The sequence below is a fragment of the Puma concolor genome, chromosome C1, assembly GCF_028749965.1.
Source record: "Puma concolor isolate L17-30 chromosome C1, mPumCon1.1.hap2, whole genome shotgun sequence".
Taxonomy (NCBI): domain Eukaryota; kingdom Metazoa; phylum Chordata; class Mammalia; order Carnivora; family Felidae; genus Puma; species Puma concolor.
This window is the reverse complement of record NC_141674.1, coordinates 64,273,424-64,295,946: the sequence shown is the minus strand read 5'-3', so window position 1 is coordinate 64,295,946 and position 22,523 is coordinate 64,273,424. Positions and strand designations below refer to the sequence as shown.

Below are 22,523 nucleotides of genomic sequence, written 5' to 3'. Positions count from 1 at the left end.
TGTAAACATATTGTTAGGTTGCCTAAAAGGATCTCATCTTGATTAACCTGGATGTCAGGAGTATCAATAGTTCCTTCTCAGTATTCCAAAGAGACGCCACCAGTGAAAACTCCACATGGTGCTGGGACTACTATGCCTTTTCTGTACAGCCTAGATGTAATTATGGTGAGAGAGCTGGTCCAACACTACAAAGGGTTCGATCCCTTCATCTGCACATCTGGTTAAGTTTTCAGTGTTCCAACTATAGATTTCTAATTTGAGAATTAGCCTCTCTGACTTTCATTGTACAGACATTTATATAACCTAAAAACCACAACAGATCCTGATCATTTACTAAACAAACAAAATTTTCAAAACTTAAAGCAACGTGTCTATTTTTATGAGGCAGACTTAAAACAATGGGTAAATGCTGCGGACAAGAAAATTTTGATCCTAAACAATAAAATTATTTAAAAATGATTCTCCAGTTAGGCCAGCCGGAGGATAGGAACCAATGACAGAGGCCTCAGCTCTGGGTGTTTCTAAATAAACTGACGGTTACCAGCCATCAAGGATGATGTTGAGTTAGTTTGCCTGGTTACCTTCCGATCCTGGACCTGTCCCCAAAGTACCACTGTTAGTTCGGGCCCAGCTTATCACTTCTTGGATTATATCAACACCTGTTTGGTTTATTTCCTTATCTACAGTGTCAGTCTCTAACATCCTGTTTTCCATACTGACACTTAACAATCTTTTTTTTTAATAGCTTTGTAGTAATTCACATACCATATTATTAGTTCCTTTAAAGTATACAGTTCAGTGGTCTTTAGTATATTCACTGAATTGTGTATCATTGTCACAATCTACTTTTTGGACCATTTTTATCAGCCCCAAAGAAACTTTGCACCCATTAGCAGTTCACCTCATTCCTGTCCCAGTTCTATGCCCCTGCCCCAATCTACTTTCATTCTCTATAGATTTACCTATTCTGGACATTTGATAGAAGTGGATTTTTGTGACTAGCTTCTTTCTCTTAATATAATGTTTTACAATGTTCATCCATTTTGCAGTACTTATCCATACTATTTATTGCTGAGTAATATTATTGCTGAGTAATAAATTATTGCTGAGTAATTTATTGCTGAGTATTCTATTTTATGTATATACCATATTTTTAAAAGATATTTATCACTTGATGAATATTTGGGTTTCCACTTTTTGGCTGATATGAATAATGTTGCTATGAACATTCATGGCCAAGTTTTGTGAAAACATGTGTTTTCACTTCTCTTAGGGTAAAATTATATGCAACTGGATGTTTAACATTTTGAGGAAATATGAGTGTTTTTTCAGAGTAGCTGCACCATTTTACATCCCTACTAGCCATATGTCAGAGTTTCAGTTTCTCCATCTTTGTCAACACTTGTTATTGTCTATCTTTTTGGTAATAGCCATTCTAGTGGTTACAAAGTGGAATCTCATTGTAGTTTTGATTTGCATTTGTCTAATACCTACTGATGTTGAACATCTTTTCCTGTGCTTATTGACTATTTGTGTATCTTTTTTGGAGAAGTATCTATTCAAATCCTTTCTCTATTCAAATCATTGTTTAATTAGGTTATTTATCTTTTTGTTATTGAGTTGTAGTAACTCTTCATATGTTCTAGATAAAAATCCCTTATCAAGAATACAATTTGCAAATATCTTCTTTCATTTTCTGTGGGTTGGTTTTTTCACTTTCTTGACAGTATCTTTTCAAGCACAAAAGTTTTAAATTTTAGTGAAGTCCAGCGTATCTACTTTGTTGTTGTTGTTGCTTGTGCTTCTGGTGTTGAGTGTAAGAAACCATTGTCTAATCCAAAATCATGAATATTTACTCTTATTTTTCTTTCAGTTTTATTTATTTATTTGTTTATTTATTTATAAATTTTATTTATTTATCTTGGGGTAGAGAGAGAGAGAGAGAGAGAGAGAGAGAGAACAAGTAGGGGAGGGGCAGAGAGAGAGGAAGACAGAGGATCCGAAATGGATTCTGTTCTGACAGCAGGGAGCCCAATGTGGGGCTCAAACTCACAAACTGCCAGATCATGACCTGAGCTAAAGTTGAATGCTTAACTGACTGAGCCACGCAGGCACCCCTCTTTCAGGATTTTTACAGTTTTATTTCCTACGTTTAAGTCTGTTATCCATTTTTTAAATTTTTGTATATTGTGTGAAGTAGGATTCTAATTTCATTTTTTGCTATGTGGATATGCTGTTGTCCTAACACCATTTGTTGAAAAGGTGATCTTTCTTACATGTAAACCTAAGGGTTTCATTTCACTTCACACTCAAAATTCTTCAGGAGCTCACTATTTTGTATGGTACTGGTTTCTAGACTTGGGCTTCCTGAAGTAGCAAAGTAAAATAAACAATTTTGGGAGACTTACATAGGGTTTTAGACTTTCCATTATTATTCAGAAGAGAAAAAGGTAAAACAAATAATGTTTATACGTTCTCTACATAATTTAACAAGAATGTTTTACATAGATGCACCTTCCAGTAAAGAAAATAATCTCAGAGGCCAAGTATTGTAAGTAAATTTAACTTTATCAAAAACTGAGCAGACTGCCCCCCTAAAATGCTTTTGTGGAATATGAAATATTTATCACAGTCTGTCATTTGGGAAACACCATGGCTCCTCCTATCTAAGAAGCTTTATCTTTTGTCATGTTCTTCCTATATGCCTTTATGATTCAGCCATACCACACAAACTTGATTTATTTTCTTTCTAATAAGAATGTTATAATAGTAATACAAAGACCGTAGGTGTGTAAGAGTTAGTTTCCAGATGATCTGATCTACATTTCTTGGGTAAGGAATTGGAATAGTCAACATGAGTTAAATCTCAACATCACTACCAAGTAACTATGTACAAGATTTTGACTCTGATTTATCACCTATAATTAGAGATCATAGTGACTGTCGCATAATGTTATTATGGGGGATCAAATGATTTAAGAAAAAAATGTAAGTTACCTAGTGCAGAAGCTAGATGCATATTAGTAGATCAATAAACATCATTTGTGTTTCTCAGACCTATATCAGTGATTTGCAACCCTGACTACACATTAGAATCACCTGTATAGTTTGAAAAAGCCCACATCTCATTTATAACCTAATCATAAAATATATATGGCAACTTAAGGAATATGGAGTAGCCAAAACAATCTTGAAAAAGAAGAAGAAAAAGTTGGAGGATTCACACTTTTTGATTTCAAAATTTACTCCATGCATCTATGATCAATTGATTTTTGACAACAGGGCCAATCCAATTCATTGTGGGGGGAAATAGTTTTTGCCACAAATAGTCCTGGGATCACTGCATATCTACGTGAAAAAGAATGAAGCTGTACCCCTTCCTCACACCCTCCACAAAGATTAACTAAAATGGATTACAGATCTAAGTATAAATTAAAGCGATAAAACTCTTAAAAGAAAATACAGGAGTAAATATTCCTGTCTTTGGCTTAGGCAATTTCTTCTTAGCTATGACATCAAAAACACAAAGGACAAAATAAATAATGTGTAAATTGGACTTCATCAAAATTAAAAACTTTTGTTCTTGAAAGGAAACTGTCAGGAAAGTGAAAAGACAGCAATAGCAAATGAGAGAAAATATTTGCAAATTATCCATCTGATAAGGGATTTGTGTCTAGAACACATAACAAATTATGATAACTCAATAACAAAAACAAAAGGATGCTCACTTAAAACATGGCAAAGGATTTGCATAGACTTTTTTCCAAAGAAGATTGACAAGTGGAAAATAAGCACATGAAAAGATGTTCAACATCATTAGGTATCAGAAATGCAAATCAAACCCAAATAAGATACCACTCTACATCCACTAGGATGAATAATACCAAAAAGATAAGATAATAACAAGTGTTGCCAAAGATGAAGAAGCTAAAATTCTCATACATTGCTGCTGTGGATATAAAATGGTGTAGCTGCTCTGAAAGACAATCTTGTAGGTTCCTCAAAATGTTAGCACATGATCCAGTAATTCCACTTCTAGGTATATATCCAAGAGAAATGAAACCATGTGTTCAAACAAAATTTGTTCATGAATGTTCATAGCATAATTATTCATATCAGTCAAAAAGTGGAAACAATACAAATGTTCATTAGCTGATAAATGAATAAATAAAATGTATAGGTATATATCCACATAATGGAGTATTTTTCCATTATAAAAAATAGTGAAGTGATGATACATTCTACACACAGCATTGATGAACCTTAAAAATATCATGCTAGATGAAAGAAGCCAGTCACAAAAGGCTATCTATTATAGGATTCCACTTATATGAAATATTCAGAACAGGCAGATCTGTACAGACAGAAAATACATTAGTGGCTGCCTAGATCTGGGAGGTGAATTAGGGATATTGGGGAGTGACTACTAACGGGTACAGTTTTGAGGGGGGTGATAAAAATTGTTTTAAAATTGATTGTGCTGATGGATACACAGCGCAGTACTAAAAAACCCTGAATTATAAACTTTAAACGGGTGAAATATGTGATATGTGAATTATATATCTCAATAAACCTTAAAAAAACACACACCATCCTACTTCCCAGAGTTTCTGATTTGGTTGTTCTGACACACAGGGGCTTAAAACAAGTTGATCACTGGTAATCCTAAGGTGCTTTATCAACTTCTTCCTTCAATTTTCCTGACCTGTCCACTTTAGAAAAATTTATTCAATCTGTCACTCTGCACCTTTCTTTATACCTGCTATTTTCTCACTCTATCTCCACTTCGATCAATATCCTCACTCTACCTTTACCCTCATATCTGAATATCCCCTCTGAACTAATCAATATGTCTCACCTTCTTTGGATCCTGTTCCAATCTCATCTCCAGGAGATCTTGAATGACCCGCCCCACTTTGCTTTGATAGTCAGCACTGGCTGTGTTCTCCAAATTGATCTGTGCATATGCACTCAGGCTCCCCAACCTCTGTCAGGGAGCAGGAAGAAACTTTTAAGGGAAGTAGTTGTCCACCCCGCCCCATCGTTTCACTGCTGATACAAATGAAGTCCAGAGGAATTACAATTCACTTCTAAGTATCGGCCTACCTTGCATCTCTTGACATTTTGTTTTTTAATTATTGCAAGTAATTCCTCATGTATTTATCTGCCTGATTAGACTACTATCTTCTTGAAGGTATATAGTAACTTCATCCCACATGAATTTCCTGTGTCTGTGAACAATAAAATATATGCTTGCTCTAATGAGCTGATATATCTACTGTCTTAATGAAATCTCTTCTTATATGATCCAAGGAAGCTTTTACTTTTAAGGGCATTAAGGCTATTTTACAAAAGGCAACAATCAGCTAGTCTATTTTCATTTCACAGAGGAGAGAGGGAGACACTTAGATAAACTTGGGCAAATTATTCTACTTTTCTGAACCTCCATTTCTAACTATAAAATGACAGAATACCTATTGTGTATGCTTTTCATGAGTATAAATAAGTTAATGCTTACCTAATATCTAGGAAGAGCTTACATATATGCCTGCTCAGGCAATATTAGTTACTTTAATCATCATAGTCATTATGATGATTGGAAATTTCTAACCTGAAGTTAGTCCTTAGCAGCCCACAGACTTTTACATAGTTGGAATGTAGTTTTGCTTCAGAGCACTGAAGCAGTTTTTCACTGGCCTGTTTGAGTTAATACAGTTTCTTAGAAGTTAACTTCCATCCAATGCGTATAAATGCTTAGAAAACTGTATGCAGCAAATGTTCAAAATACTAATTTCCACCTGCTCATGCATCAAACTATATCTCTTAAGGAACTGGCTTTATTAACCAAGTAAACCTCCTGACTCTAGCTTTCGGAAAAGTAGGAGCCTGTGTCCCAGAGCACACAGTGTCTCCAACAAACAATAACATGTGCCATGTGGAGTGTTCTCATTAGTTAGGTTCTTCCATCCATTGTTAAGTTGAAGTTTTGTTTCGAAGCTGAGTAAACCTGACTTAATTGGCTTTCCCCCCCGTAGCAGAAGTTTTGGGTAAGATGTATATCTTGAAATCTAATTACATATCTTAACTGTAACCTGAGAAGCTTAAAATTCACAGATGCATTTTATCTGTCAAATATGGAGACAGTTGGCAAATGCGGGCCATAAAGGTGGAGATTTAGTACCCAACTGCTTGAGTTGTTGCTGCCTTCCTATGTTTATTACTTCACAGTTAATCAAGGAGATAACTCCCAGGAGTTTGGTATCTTTCTCCCTATGCTCTATAGAATGAAGTGGGAAGGATAAAAGAATATTCTCTCTGTAACACGTTTCCAAGTGGAATGAGTCATTTGCTTCACAAGTCCTTGAGTTAAAAACCAACATTAAGTGTTTTAATCAATTTCTGAAATCTTTTTTAAAGCCAACAGACCGGGACATCACATTATTGCTACTATTTGTATACAGTTCTTTTGGTAATACAGTAATTGTATGAATATGTGCATACAATTAGAACAGATATTCAGAAACAGGACTGTTCAACAACCATCAAAACCTTATTTCTACAATGACCTGGCAGTTTTACCACCAAGAGCAATTATATTGAAATAATTTTTAAAATATGGAAGCGCTAATCATTGAACAGAGCATAGTTCCTTTGCTGAGTATTAGAACTACAAAAGGTTTTACATGTATGTAAGTTTCAAAACTGATGTGATTACCAAAGATGAACAAAAACAGAGAAAAACCAAAAGTGGCTCTAAAAGAATAAGAGCAGATGCATTCTCCATCACCAGCTACCTCAGTGCTACCCAGGATAGCTTTTAGGAAGACAAGCCTTTCTACTTCACAAACAATTCCCAGCTACCTGGGGCAATTACGGATTTCTTTCTTAAATGACTAGATACAAGTGTCACCAGGTTTCTAGACAAATGGCCAGCATGATTCACCTACTCAGGAAATAAACTAATTATGGCACTCAATCAAGTTACCCTAGAAATTCTGCTGATCAGAAGTTCTTCCCCTTCATTTCATGGTCCAAAATAAGCAGAGCTAACACTTCCATCTTCCTCCTCTCTCCCTGTGCATATATTTTGTTACTATTATACAACTTTCACATGTTCCATTTTTTAAAATATAGAAAATCCAAAAAAAGAAAGAAATAAAGAAATGAAGTGCCAAACACACACAGATCTAAAGAGAAACTTACATGAAGTCAAATCAAAATAATAATTGCTCAAAAACGTTAAGGTTTCTTGTCCTTTAGGAAAAGACCCAGGTGTTTCTTTGAAACACCCTTGATAACCAATGTACATTATCTTAGGAATGAAAAGATGTTTCAACATTAGAAAATCTATTAATGCATTATACAATATTAGTAATCAACCAATTAAAGAATAAACAATCCATGGTGAACTCAACAGATGTCAAAAAATATTTAATGAAATTTAACATTTACTTATGTTTAAACTGTTAGGAAATTAAAGTAAAAGGGATCTAAACTTGATAAGTATTATTTATCAAAAATCTACAGCAAGGATCAAGCTTAACAATGAAACTTAATGTCACCATTAGAGTTAGAATAAGACAAGGATGCTTGCTGTCACTATTCTAATGCTGTTAGAAAGTCTCAGTCAACACAATAAGACAAGAAAAATAAAACGAGGTACATATTAGAAAGATAGAAACAATGCTGTATTTCTGTATAAATGGTCAGTTTGTTTACATAAATAATCGATGAGAATCTACACACTGTTAGAATTTACTATGTGTTCAGCAAGGTGGCTAAATACTGGATCAACATGAAAACAATGGCAGGATTTTTACAGAGCAGTAACAGGTCATTCAAGAATAATAATATAAAAAGTACCTCATTCACAACAATAACTAAAATATAATTAAGAATAAATTTAACACATGTGTTGATCTCTGTGAAATGTGATATCACTTTATATCAATAGATTGACAAAAATCAGAGTCTGATATCAAGTGTTGAATACAGAAACAGTTTCTCTCATCCACTACTTGTGAGGATATCAATTGGCACAACGTTTTGTAGTACACTCTTGCAAAATCAAAGAAAAGTGAAGACATATACTTCCTTTATGTTGTAATTTTACTTCTAGGTATACACTTTACACTAAGAAATCCTCACACATATGACAAGGAAACATGTTGAAGAATGTTAATGGTAAGTATCATTATTTGTAATACGAAAAGACTTTAAATGATAAACCCAAACGTTTATGGAGACAAAAATGGGTAACTGAATTGTGGTATATTCACACTGTGACACTGCATAGCTATGTGCAAAAATATGGTTAAACATCAATAACAAGGTAGATTAAAAAGGTTGGACAATAATACTTTAGATTTATATAATGTGAATAGTGTTTGAACAAAATATAGTATTTATAGACAGCTTAAGAACACACAAAATAACATGCTATAGTTTTATATTGCTTAAGGATGTATATAGACAGTCGTAATATAAAAACACATACTAGACTGGTAAACCCAAATTCAGGGCAGTGGTTGCCTCCAGGCAGAGCAGGAGCAGAAGCAGGAGCACAGAAACAGGAAAAGAGACACAGGGACTTCAACTGCATCTGCGGTGTTTTGTTTTTAAATTCAACAACAATATTAACAGACCTCAAAGGCCTCTGGCAAAATCTGTGAATTTGATAGAGCTGGGTGGCAGGTATTTGAATGTTCATTATTTTCTTTCACATATACATATCTCCTTATATTTGAAATATTTTTTAATAAATAAAAAAGGATCTGTGTGAAAATCAAATGTTGACAGCCAGAATCCTAGTTTCCCGGGAGGTTGTGATTACATGATGATTTCAGAGGTAGCTTCTCTTTTCTTCTACCAGCCAACTAGCCTCTGAATTAAGCGATATTTATTAAGTGCCTTCCATTTGTCAGGCACAAAGCTAGGTTCTGGTGATAGAATGGTAAAACAGCCAGGCATAGAAAGAATATGTATCACATTCCAGTGGGATTACAAATGTACATCTACGAACTATGAGAAATGCCATGAAGAGAAGCAGGGAATTATGAGACAGAATAACCAAGCAGGGCCAGGGCAAATACCATGGCAGTCACTGAAGTTTGGCTACCTGAAAGTTATCCACGTGCCCCCTTCTTCCTGGCCTTGTTCTACTACAGAGGTTGGGAAGCTAATATTGATTTCCCAGACTCTTTTGCACGTGGCACAGTTCTAACTAATTAGACATAGGGGTCTCTGGAGCCAGTGGCCCTTTCTGCACAAAAAGAGCATCACTAGAAAAAAAGCCTTTCACCCTCCTATACTCCTCGTATATTATTCTGTCTGCAGCATGGATGTGATGCTGGGGATGGACCAGACATCTTGAGATGATGCAGATGGAAGCCATATGTGGTGAGGGGTGGAGCACAGTAATGGGCTCCTGGGTCCCTGAAGTCAGAGCTGAGCCATGGTTTGGACGGACTGCTTACTCTGAACTTCTTTTTAGCTCCTACTGGCTGGAGCCTCTATTAACAAGATTTCCTCTTATTTGGAGGCAAAATCACTCCAAAAAGATACCTTCTAAAAGAGGCGATATTTAAGTTGAGAAGAGAGGAATGAGAGGGAGCCAGCCCTGCAGAAAGCAGGAATAGGACAAGGAAGTGGGTGGGTAAGCAAGCCCAGCAGAGAGGCAAACAGTAGGTTTCAGAGGGTTGGCATGTTTGAGGAGCGCAAGAAGCCCACTGATGCTGGAGCTTAATAACAGGTGTGTGATTGCTTTGCAACTGGCTGGGAATCTGAATACTTGACTATCTCGGGCTCCAGGTTAAGAACAGTGGAGTTGGTCTGAAAACAAAGACTCAATAGCAGCCAGGTAGTTGCTGTTTTCAGAGACTTCTTTCTATAAAACAAAGAACCCCTAATCCATCTACTTGGATTTTTAAAACTGAACTCCACCAAGTCCACCTTTAGTTCAGAGGTACGGCTTTCACTACCCACCTCCTCCACCGCCTGGGAGGGGAAAAAATTAGCATCCCCCCAGTCCCCTTGACATAAAGGAAATTGCAATGATAGGATTTAACCAAAGGCTAGCCAACCGTGTCTTAGGCATTCCCTGTGCTCCAGAGGTTTCTATTTTGCTCTGTATTTATCTGAATGGGAAGAGGCAACTTCATTGTTGAAAAGAGTCTGACTTGAAAAACACAACAGAAATCTAGTTCCTTTAATCCTGTCCTCACTGGGCACTAAGGAAAGGGTGGAAAGGGTTGGCTGATTTTCTAATGTGCTTCCTATTGGTCTATTTCCCGGATCTTATACTCTTCTGGCAAAGGAAGGTTATTTTACAAGACAGTATTTACTGAGCACCTGGGTAGGCAGAGTGCCAGTTCAGGCAAGAAGCCCATGGCTTGGAAGAAAATGTCCATTTTCATCTGAAAGGTCTCAATTTGATGGGTATTCTGCAAGTTTCCAGTTGGTTATTTCAGAGTAGACTTGGATATTTGAGTTTCCAGACCTTTCCCTCCTCCTCCCTTTAGCTTTCTGCAACTAAACTACAGCTATCTAATTCTTTTGATCTTTCATCCACGTCCTTTCCTGAATTCATTCACTCTTTTTGCTATTCTCTGCTCTTCTTCCAAATTGCCTGAGCTTCCCCAGTAATGAGGTGGTGGGAAGAGAGCGTGTGGTGCCAGGTGCTGCCCAGTTCCAAGTGTCCACAGAGGAACTGTTATTCCGTGCCCTTCTGCACAGGCAGCCTCAACCTGGCCTTCCCTTTCATTCTGCCAGACTGCCTGGCTGGCCTGAATTTAATTTGCAGACCACTATGCCCCCTGGGCCTACTTTGGCATCGCTGTGCTCTGGCATCTGCTTCCCTGAGAACAGCTCTGTGTTTGGATACCCTTCCCCCAGGTGAATGCACTGCCCTGCCTTTTTCAAATGCTCACAAAGTTACTATTCCCAGCGGACATACCTCAAGTCTCCCAGGTTGTTTGCCTTTTATTTCTGTTGCCTGAGCTGCTCACGATACTTTCCAAATTGAAATTATTAGTGAATTCCAAAAATGAGCAGCTTCTTCCTTTTCTCCACCCAGGTCATGAATAAGAATGCTTCAGTAAGAATCAGACCCACAGTTGCTGCCACAGCATATTAGGTGATGTATCTTCTTAATCCTCCTTCGGTGGTAATCCCTCCACCAGCAGTGCCGTCAGAACCTTCTTAGTTTCCAGGAGTTTTTCGGCCCATTTTAAACCCACATATTCAACCTTCCAAATATTTATGGAGAATTATGCTAGAAGCTGCAAGAGATTCTAAATCATCAAAGACACAACCACCACCCTTCAAAAGGGTTCTGTCACTATAGAGTATATACCATCTTCAATATTTATCAAGCATCTCAAATGTGCCAAGCACTATTAGGTGCTGAGGGTTTGAAGAGGAAAAGTATGGAGTCCCAGCGAGTTTCCACCATTGCAGATAATGGCATGTTATTATAAAACAATGTAAAAACAATAATGGGATGTACACCTGGGAAGTCCATCTTTCAGACTCTGCCTCTTCATCTGTAAGATGGAACCAACCTTCTAAGTTGTGGTGAAGGCTTACTTAAGTTGAGGAATGGACAACCCTTAGTGCAGAGCATGACACAAAGCGTTAAGAATATTACTAGTAATAATAGTTACAAGTATGATAATACATGGTTATTATTGCTAGTAGTATCATTACAATAATTTCCACATTCAATCTGATTGATCATGGCTGTCTGGAACATTGTGATGAGACAATTCAGAAACCCTTACTAGGTCCACTAGCAAAGAACACTGGGATGGGTGCCATACTATGATGGACAGGAGGAAGAGATGGCTATGTAAATGTTAATTCACCCTGATGCACACATATAACTACACTACAATCGACAGTGTAGCCCTCTGACTTAGGAATGCCACAAAGTGTGTAGGAGGTAACTGACTTTACATTTCAGGATAGGAGGGAACTGATGTCATATGGTGGGATCTTAAGTCACTCTGTGGATGACTTTGGTTTAGAAACCCCAGAAGTGTTTATTTATTTATTAAAATTTTTTTAATGTTTGTTTATTTTTGAGAGAGAGAGACAGACTGCAAACAGGGGAGGGGCCAAGAGAGAGGGAGACACAGAATCCGAAGCAGGCTCCAGGCTCTGAGCTGTCAGTATAGGGCCCAACGTGGGGCTTGAACTCACACGTGGTGAGATCATCACCTGAGCCAAACTGGGATGCTTAACCGACTGAGCCATGCAGGCGTGCGAACGCCAGAAGTGTTTTTAAGCCTGAAGAGTCTAAGAGGTCAAGTGAAACTGGGAGTGGATAAGAAGTTCTGCTACCAAAATGAGGTCCTTCCCACCCAAGGCAGTCGCAGAAACTCTAGGGCAGTGGTTTGCAACGGCTGCTCCATGACAAACTTCTGACTGATCTGAAGCAAAATAGGAATGGTAAGGACAATGGAGGGAGGATTTCATGCAATGAAATGTCCTTAATTTAAAGAACAGATATTATGTTCTTCCTATTTTGTGGGTGTTAAAATGCTGTCCTTTTCATAGAAAGATGCTCTGAAGATTCTCCCTTCTGTATCAAGTCTCAGACTGTTCTAAGTTCCATAATGTTCATTTCTCTGAAATCTTATCTACTCCCATGACTTTAATACCATCGATATGCTGACAACTTCTAAATGTGTATCTAGCAGCAAAATACGTCTCCAAACTTCTGATTCATATATCTGCCTGCTTTGGATATCTCATAGGCACCTTAAACTTAACAAGCCCAAAAAGGGATCCTTTCTGCTTCTATGTGTTCCTCTCTTGGTCCTTCTATCTCGGTAAATGGTATAGGAAATGGCAAGTTGCTCAAGCCAGGAATATTCAGTCATCCTCAATACCTTTCTCTTCCTTCCCTCATCCCTCATCTATCAATGAGTTTTAGCAGTTCCAGTTCCAAAATATCCCTCAAATCCAACGACTCACCATCACATGGCTGTCACACTAATCATATCTATAGCACCAACATTCTGTTCCACCTGATCTCACTCCTTCCACTCTTCCTGCCCTCCAATCCACTGTCCAGTGGCATTCAGAGGACTCTCTTAAAATTATTTAATAATTACTTTCCATCACTCTTGGCATAAAATTAAAAATCCTCATCATGGGCTACAAGGCCCTGTATAGTCTGAGACTTGCTGAAGCCAAGCACAAGTTTATTTTATTTTATTTTTTTTACTCTTACAAAAGTTTATTTAACAAAAAAGTTCAATATGAAAATGCCCATGGCCTGATTTTTATATTGTAGTAAAACAGGTGCTATGGAGAGGGGATATTCAGAAGCAGCTGATTTCTTCTGGTGAACACACTCATTGTTTACGCTCATTACAAGGCTTCTAACATGATGACACTATTCCCTCATATTACCACCATTCTCATATTGTGCTGTTGCCCACAGTTGCCATCTGCACACATTCATCTATCACAAGATTCAAAAAAGGACTGAACCCCTGCAATATTCCTTGGAAATGTCTGCCACAATTCAATTTCAATGAGAATTTCTTGTCCATAAATGTTTTTAACTCAACAGGGTAGGCTTTGCTCATGGTGTCTACTTAGCAAGCTCAAAAATGCCTCCAAACCTCCCAGTACAATTTTAAAGTTTATTTATTTGTTTTGTGAGAGACCGAGACAGCATGAATGGGGGGAGGGGCAGAGAGAAAGGGAAAAAGAGAAAATTCCAAGGAGGCTCCATGCTGCCAGTGCAGAGCCCCACATGGGGGTGGGCAGGGGGGGGGGGGGGGGCTCAAACTCAAAAAACCATGAGCTCATGACCTGAGCTGAAATCAAGAGTCAGATGCTCAACTGACTGACCCACCCAGGCAACCCTCTCCCAGCGCATTTTTTATTTATTTATTTTTTTTTTTAATTTTTTTTTCAATGTTTATTTATTTTTTTTTGGGACAGAGAGAGACAGAGCATGAATGGGGGAGGGTCAGAGAGAGAGGGAGACACAGAATCGGAAACAGGCTCCAGGCTCTGAGCCATCAGCCCAGAGCCTGACGCGGGGCTCGAACTCACGGACCGCGAGATCGTGACCTGGCTGAAGTCGGAAGCTTAACCGACTGTGCCACCCAGGCGCCCCTCCCAGCGCATTTTAAAGAAGGGTTTCCTGACCTTTTCTGTCTATATAAAATTAATGTGTTACGTGCTCTAAGAGAACCATTTTATTTATTTCCTTCACAGTCCCTATCTCAATGTGAATTTTACAACTATTAGTATAATTTATCAATAACTGTCTCCCCCACCAAGCCCATAAAATATTTGAGGGTATAGATTACATCTAGCTTTGTTTTTCATTGCATTCCCAGGGCATACTTTAGTAACAGCAGATAGTATGTGCTCAATAGATAGTCACAAATTAACAAATGAGTGAAAAGGGAAAAAAATTTACACATCTTTAATTGGTAAACTAAAAAGGTGACCTTAGTAGGGCTCCAATTAAGAATTTCTTTCCTGGTCTCCAAAATCCAAAGTTTGAGGACTACTGCTCTGTAGTTGAAAAAGATCCCTCATCTGGGACCTCTGGATATTGTAATGGCCATACAAATGACCTTTGAAAACTTATGGGAGGTGCTAGTAGGGACCAGCCATTGTTGGACTGGTTCTCTGCTCTTTGGCATGCAGCAGTTTCTTTGGTCTAATTGTAGTTCTGGAGCTCTGGAACTCTTAAGTGAATGCCAAAGGAGAAAAAAAAAAGAGAATCATGGTACCCATCTCAAGTTTAAGCTTTGTGTTTCAGAAGAACTTATTTGCATATTTTATCTGTTGTGCTGATAGTCTAAAGAAAGAAAAAAATTATTTATGGTAAAACCTGTCCAAACACCCATTGGCTGTACAGTATCCCAATTCATAATATGTGGGCTATAAATTAGAAAAACGAGATTCTAAGCCAGCCAATCAGATTTACATTCCCAGTAGCAGCTTGTGTTATAGCACTTGGATTGTTCTGTCAAATAATTTATTGAGATCCAGATGCTCCAGTTCCCGATCTTCCCTGAATAAGTGGTTGTCAGGTACTCCTGTCCAAAAAACAAGGCAGTTGGTATTTAATATAGGCTCCCACACTTGTCAAATGATCTCCAAAGAATATGAAATTGCTTGTCATCTTTGTCAAAATTACATATGAATGGGATATTTGCTGTGTTGTAATTAAAAACTCAATTAAAAGAAATTCTGAAATCATTATCAACTTTCTCAGGCATGAGTTGTTCTACCAAAAAGCAAGCTGTTTATAGCTTAGGCTTTTACCAGCATTCAGCAGATGGCTGAATCCCAAAACAGGCCCTAGGAAAGGATGAGATCTGGACCAAGGTGGAGGCATCCTAAAGAACAAGAGCAAGGTGCAGGCAGTGACATTACCTGTTAGGTGGCAAGTCCTCTAATTCTGGCACTTGTGTGTATAACTGTAATTCTATAATTAGATGCTATCATTTCATTAATGCTGAGGACCACTGTCCCTAATGAGTCTCTTCAAAATGAACAAAGAAGGAGGTAGCTTATCATTATGGACCTCACTTATCCTGGGCCTATCTACTAGATGAATATTATTGGAAAAAAGTAACTGCATTACAGTGGGTGCCACTGAATGTAAGCACATTTGGTTCTCAGGGAAACGATTACCCTAAGTGGCCAATCATTAATGACTCCAGACAGTAGGCATCAGTGATGAGAGAGAAGTAAGCATGTGGGTATATCCGAAAAGGAAACCCATCATTTTACAGCCATACAGCTGAAGCTGGGTGAGAAAGCAGTTCCAGCCTCTTCCTGAGGCCAGTTAAGCCAGGCAGTTTCTTAAATCAGAGCATGAATTGTTAATAGTAATAGTTCAACAGCAGCCTCCATTTATTGAGAACTTACTATGTACTTAGCAAGAACGCTAAGCCCTTTAAATTCATGATCACACTCAATCCTCGCAACAGCCCTCTGAGATATGTCCCAGAGTTGTGAAGTCAGGAAGCAAGTCAGTTTGACTCTAAAACCAGTACCCCTCATCATAAAGTTGTACATTCTAGATCCAGACTCAGTAGAGACCAGAGCCACTGGGATATTTTATTACCAGTGCATAGCTAGATCTGGGGTTAAGGCATCTGGGTATGATGCTGAGCCCAAGAGCACCTGTGGGCATTTTTTTCTTCTATTCATTTGGAGATTGTTTGGGCATAATGAAAAACACTATTTTTTTTTTTTTAAGGAGAAAATGGCTTAGTCTTTGCTTCTGTGATTGTAACACTAACCAGCAAACAGCAGTAAGCTTGATTTTTAAAAAGCAGCGCTGATTCAAATTTTCCTAACTTCCTACTAAGGAAGTACTACTACTAAGTAGTAGGGGAAGTATCCCTACTAAGGGGTAAAGAGTACTCCTAATCTGTAGGTTAAATCTTCTAATGAATGGAGGTAATGTATATTGGATTTTGCTGTATCAGAAGCTGCAGCACCCTTTTGTACAGAGCTGCCTGTACAGAGTGACAGGTGTTCCCCTGCCAGGTAGGACAATGGGGATGACTCAGAAAATCTTCACTGTCCTAATTGTTAATCCAACTATATGATTTCCATACCACGTGCTTCACTTTTTGAAAAAGTGAAGACAAGTGCGACGAGAGCAGAGTATGCATATTGATGAAGTGTGGGAAGAAAGGTTGAATGGAGGGGTGAGGTCTAATAAGGCAAGGCCCCTGACAGCCAGAATATCCATCTAAAGGGCAAATGCTCCTGGGAAGGTTGGCCCAGCTAGCTGGGTGTCAGATATTTATATCTTGGAATGAAATAGTTTATAATTTATTTGAATGAGGACAATCAATGGGTATTCCAAGGGGAACACTGTGTGTTGGGGGTATCCAGCACCGCTGGAGAAAAGCCCATGCATGGAGATGGGAGAGGAGCAGCATGAGAACCAAGGGTACAGAGGGAATGTTTCAATGGCTGGTGAGACAGCAACCCTGAAAGGATTATGAGGGACTTCTGAAGGGTATTTTATCTGCTAAGGCATTGTATGGGTCCTCAGGTGAATGAGTAACTAAATGCTATGAACTCTGTCCTAAATCCTTGAAGCATGACCTGCCTCTCCTTCTCCCCGACAATCATCCTCTCTCTTCCTTCTAATTGTCCTTCCAGTCTCAGAGGCTTAAGAGTTTAAGCCCTTCCTGCTTAAGACTAACCTTTCCTATGGATACCCCACCCTGCCTGGGCCACCTCTCCCACTTTCCTTGGGAACACACTACATCATTTTTTTTTTTCTCTTTTACCATGTAGGCTTCCCTTTTCCCACTATTTGTTCATTCTCTTCAACCTCCACCCTTCCTTCAACGACTCTGCTCTTAAAATAACCTGGTCCTGATTCAGAATTTCCTCCAGCTGCCATCCTATCCCTCTACTTCCTCCCATCCAAAATTCTCTGCAAAGAAAGACTGTGCTCACTCGCCCCAGATTCACTCCTCAACTGACTGCCGTTAGGTTTCTCCTGCCACCTTGTAGTGAAACTGCTCCAATAAGGTCCCCTAAAGTCATGGCTTTCTAAATTTACAGGATTTGTTTTAAGTCCCTATACTGGATTTCATTGCTTTGGTTTCACTTTGGATCTTACCACTGTCATGAACCTCTACTCTTCTGGCCTCTGTGACATGACACTGCCCTGGGTCACCTCAGACCCCATTTCACTGTCTCCTGGTATCTTTCTTGGCTTTCTCATTGGCCCAACTTTTCAATGCTGGCATTCTTAGGCTTCCGTCTTTACCTTTCTTTTTCTGAGGGTTTTAACTACTACTTTTATGCTTATGACTTACAAATTTGAATTTCCTACCCAGATCTGTTGCTCACAAGTCAGGGCTATATATCCAATTGCCTCTTGGACACCTTCAATCAAATGTCTTATAGAAATGTTGAGATAAACATGGCCAAAAAATGGACATATATCTTATCCCCTCTACCTGATTCTCCTTCAGTATTCTGTATATAAATTGTACTGCAAATCATCGAATCAGTCAAATTATAAACTTGAGGGTCATCCTCACCAGTGCTCACAAAATTAATCACCACACATTGCCATTCTTTACTCTTTCAGATTTGCCTTCTCTGTTGTATCCAATTCTCCCTGCCTAGGTTCCTGCTCTCACAGACTTTCACCTGGACTACAGCAATATCCTCCTCATGCTCTCCCTGACCCTCGAATGAACCTCCTGTACTCCCCCTGAGTGCCTACGTTATGCCTTGGCCTCACCGGGTTTCCATCACCAACAGGGTAAAACCTGAACCTTTAACCGAATATACAGGCCTTCTATGATCTGGTCTCTTGAGACTCACCTTTTGCTATTTTCTGCTTGATATTTTAAGCTCTAGTCATACTGATCCTTTTACTGACTGGGAATATACTGTGCTATTTTTCAACTCAAGGCTACAGTCATGCCATCTTCACCTGGGACTCCCTTCTTCTCCTCTCCTTAACTTTCTCTGACATCCCTAACTCTAAAAACTTAGTCAGGGATCTCATTCTATGTTCCCAAGCACCTGGCTTGTCTCTTTTATTGCACTTACAATACATTTGACATTCTCTATTTCCCCAATATAATCATAAATCCTTGAAAGTAAAGATCAGTATTATCATTTCTCTGAATCATCAGTGCCTAAAGTAGCTCCTGATACATCATAGGCATTGTTCTGATTTTTATTGAATACAATAACAGTAGAAACAAATACGTGTATAGAACTTTAGATTTTTCAGATTGCCTTCCACACATCTCCTTTAATTTTCATGGCAATCCATCCTGGCTATTCAAAATCTATATCTTAAAAAAAAGTTTTTTTAAATGTTTATTTATTTTTGAGAGAGAGAGAGAGAGAGAGAGAGAGAGAGAGGAGAGAAAGCTGGGGAGGGGCACATAGAGAGGTAGACAGAGGATATAAAGCAGGCTCCAAGCTGTCAGCACAGAGTTGGATGTGGGGCTTGAGCCCACGAACCATAAGATCATGACCTGAGCTGAAGTCAGACGCTTAACCAACTGAACCACCTAGGCACCCCCAAGACATGTATTTTATTTCAATTTACAGCATATGGAAATAAATGGCAGCTTTAGCTGAGAACTACCTGAGAAAATAGAAAGACATTATTAGAACACAGCTCATCTTTAATACAAATTTTTGGTACCCTCCTAAATTAAGTTTATGCATCCAGAAACACCCAAAACCATCACCACCAACACCAACACCAACAACAACAAAAATAAACAAAACCAAAAAGACAAAGTGTTTTTTGAAATTCCCCATTCACTGTGTAAGTCGTAGTTTATTCCAGTGTTTCTGAGTTCTCAAACCAATAATTCATAGTTATTTCCTATGTTGTTTGTAATGGGTCATTTTACCTGTTTCTCCAACTTTCTGAGTAGAAGTTTTAATCTTTCCTTGGTTAAAGATTTCCAGTTCATTTGCAGTTCCCAGTTCCCATTTTGTATTTTTACCTGATTTTTTTTAACCTTTAGATGACAGACAAATTCACATATTGGATTTTTATGTAAAAGCATCAAACTGAAATGCTGTTTAAGACTTCTATTGTCCAGTAACAGTAGAATAAAATAGTTATTAAATGCTATTTTTGCTCATGAAGCAAATATAGTTAAGTTATAAAACCTGTAGCCCATCACCAATACTATTTAATGTTTTTTTTTCTTTTAGACAAATAGCTTTACCTCTTGACCTAGAGAAAAAGGAGCCTTATAGCAAAAAACAAGCTCATGCATTAAAAGCTGCTCAGAATTTTAATAATGGTTTGTCCAATATTTGAATTCACTTCCCTAAAGATAAGAGAAAGCAAATTAGATTAGTTACTTCTTCCCTACTAAGGGGAAAAATAACATCTGCATAAGATATTAACACATTCATATTCTGTTTCCATTTCCAAGTGATTGCTCTACAGAAAAACAGTTATTTTTTTGATAGACAGCAAACACAAAACTCAGAATTCTTGTCCTAACATCTTTATTGGCTGCTACATGATCTTGAAGGATAATACTCCTTTGCTTCATTTTACAAAAGCCATGAAAATTAGAACTTGGCCATTACCAAAAAGACAACAGTTTGGGCCTAAAAGAAATCAGACTGTTGTCTGGTGATTACTGTCCTATAAAAGAAAACTATTAATTTCAGCAATGACACTAGAATTTCTGGGGCTTTGTTTGCACATAAGCATGAAGTCCAGATTTGCAAATGCCAGACATAAGATTGTAACAAAGGCTAGTAGATTTTCCTAAATTTATAAAAATAATAGTAAAGATTTATAGAGCACTTATTTTGTGCTACTTTTCTTTTTTTAATGTTTATTTATTTTTGAGAGAGAGAGAGAGAGAGAGAGAGAGAGAGAGAGAGAGAGAAAGAGAAGAGGCAGGGGCAGAGAGGGAGGGAGACACAGAATCCAAAGCAGGCTCCAGGCTCTGAGCTGTCAGCACAGAGCCCAATGCAGGGCTCAAACCCAAGAACAGTGAGATCATACCTGAGCTGAAGTTGGACACTTAACCGACTGAGCCACATAGGCACACCATATGTTAGATACTTTTCTAATCACTTTACAAGTGGCAAGAATTTTGTCCTCCCAATCATTCTGGGAGCCTAAGATCAGAACTCATAAGATTGCTCTCTCACCTCTACCCCTTCCATGCTCTATTGTCTTGAGTATGTCTATTCTGTATTCCTTGCAGGTGATTTCATACTGAAGACTCTCTTACTTGAAAAATTGTTAGTGAAGTCACAGAAGCTTAGCAAGTTAGAGCGAACAAGGATCCGTGAAATCATTCAGTTTAACCAGGACCTAGAGAAGTTCTCTGACATGCCAGGTGTTGTATACTTAGTTGGTGGCAGATTAGAAACTAGAATGTACTATCTTGACCTCTGTGTATCCCATGATTCCATATTCCTTTGTTTCATGTGAAAGACAAGATACCCATTTGCTTCAAACAAATCTCCTGATCACCTGCAACGTGTCAGGCACTAGTTTAGACACTGGAGATATGAATAGGAAGAGACAATACTTATCCTTATGGAGTCACTATTCAATTCACTAAATAAACAAGGATTTATTGAGCACCATTTATGCACCCAGATCCAAAGAAGATCTACAGAGGTAGGGATGGGTGTAGTGGGGAAAGGAAGAGTACAAGAGGTGGTTCCTGATCTTTAAGGAGCTACACAGAAGACAACAAGAAAGCAAGAAACACTCATAGGAAAATTAAAAAAAAACCCAGCATATAGTTAAGCTGTAAGGTAAATGAATACCAAGGGATTTCAGAGAAGGGAGATCCAGAGAGTGGGCGAACTGTGTGTGTATACCATGGAGAAAGTGGAGAGGGTGGCCTACCATGGAGTATGAAACAGCCCAGAGTTAGAGACACACACAGACTTTAAAAGATAGTGCATAAAGTAAGAAATGGATAAAATGTAATATATACCATTTGTGTAAATCAAAATACAAACAATAATAATTATTTGGCAAAGATGTACGCAATCAAAAATGCACATAAAATACAACAGAATGCCTGTCTATGTAGAGGAGGGGAAGAGGAATAAACATAATACAGTAATTAATTGATTGATTTAAAAATAAGATCAGGGCACTCACAGACCAAAGGATAAAAATGTGTCATGGCCTAATTATATCAACTCTGTTGTCAAGTTTCAGGAGAAAACTCAATATACCCTGGGATAGATGGAGTGCTGCTTTGTAGGATGTACAGACCATATTCACGCTGAGAGAGGAATGGAAAGGTGACCTGGGTAAAGGGACAGTATGAGAGGAAAGAGACCATTACGCCAGGAGAGGAACGTGCATGTGGAGAAAGTAGAGGAACTATGAGCAAACACAGGCTTGTGTCTCTTACTGGAACCCTCTGAAGTCAGGCAGAGGCCTGGAGCTGATGTGGTAAGAGACAGGCACTAAGGGTGTTGCCTGAGTAGGTGACTGATCCAGAGAAAGAAGACACTAAGGAAGGAGAGCCTCAGCGCCCATCCTCGGGATAAAGGACACAGGCGGTGAAGCATATGGGAATTCAAGTTGTGTACGGATGAGTGGTGTCCCTGGGAAAGAAAGGGAGACAAACAACGGACACCTATGCTGTGAGAAGATCATAAAATGGTTCTCTGTGTTAAGACATTTGTGAAAGTTCGCTTCAGCGAAGACGTGGTTCCTGGAAACAGTTAAGTGGGTCACTTGCTTAGCTTTCCTTAGTGGTAGATTAATTAGCCAGCTGTAACTCCCGGATCTCTATTTTTAAATAACGACTTGCATAAATCTCCAAAGACAAGAACTCGCCACTAGTATACAGCATATTCCGGCAGCTGCAAGTTATTATGCCCAGTGGAAATTAAATATCTTTTAGGGAAATCATGCAAGATCTCATGACAAATATGAAATTAACCCCCGCCACCTCTCTGCCCAACTCATTTCTTCCCTCGCCTGCCATCCTAATAGGCAGAGTCTCTGGGGTCCTGAA

At 38.5% G+C, this 22,523-nt stretch overlaps 1 protein-coding gene and 1 pseudogene across 4 annotated transcripts in view; both read right to left on the bottom strand.

Moving 5' to 3' along the window:
- The window catches only part of ST6GALNAC3 (ST6 N-acetylgalactosaminide alpha-2,6-sialyltransferase 3), a 536,306-nt gene that overhangs the window by 76,103 nt on the left and 437,680 nt on the right, over nt 1-22,523 (bottom strand). The window lies entirely within an intron of this gene.
- Nucleotides 6,036-13,891, bottom strand: LOC147578109 (small nuclear ribonucleoprotein G pseudogene; annotated as a pseudogene).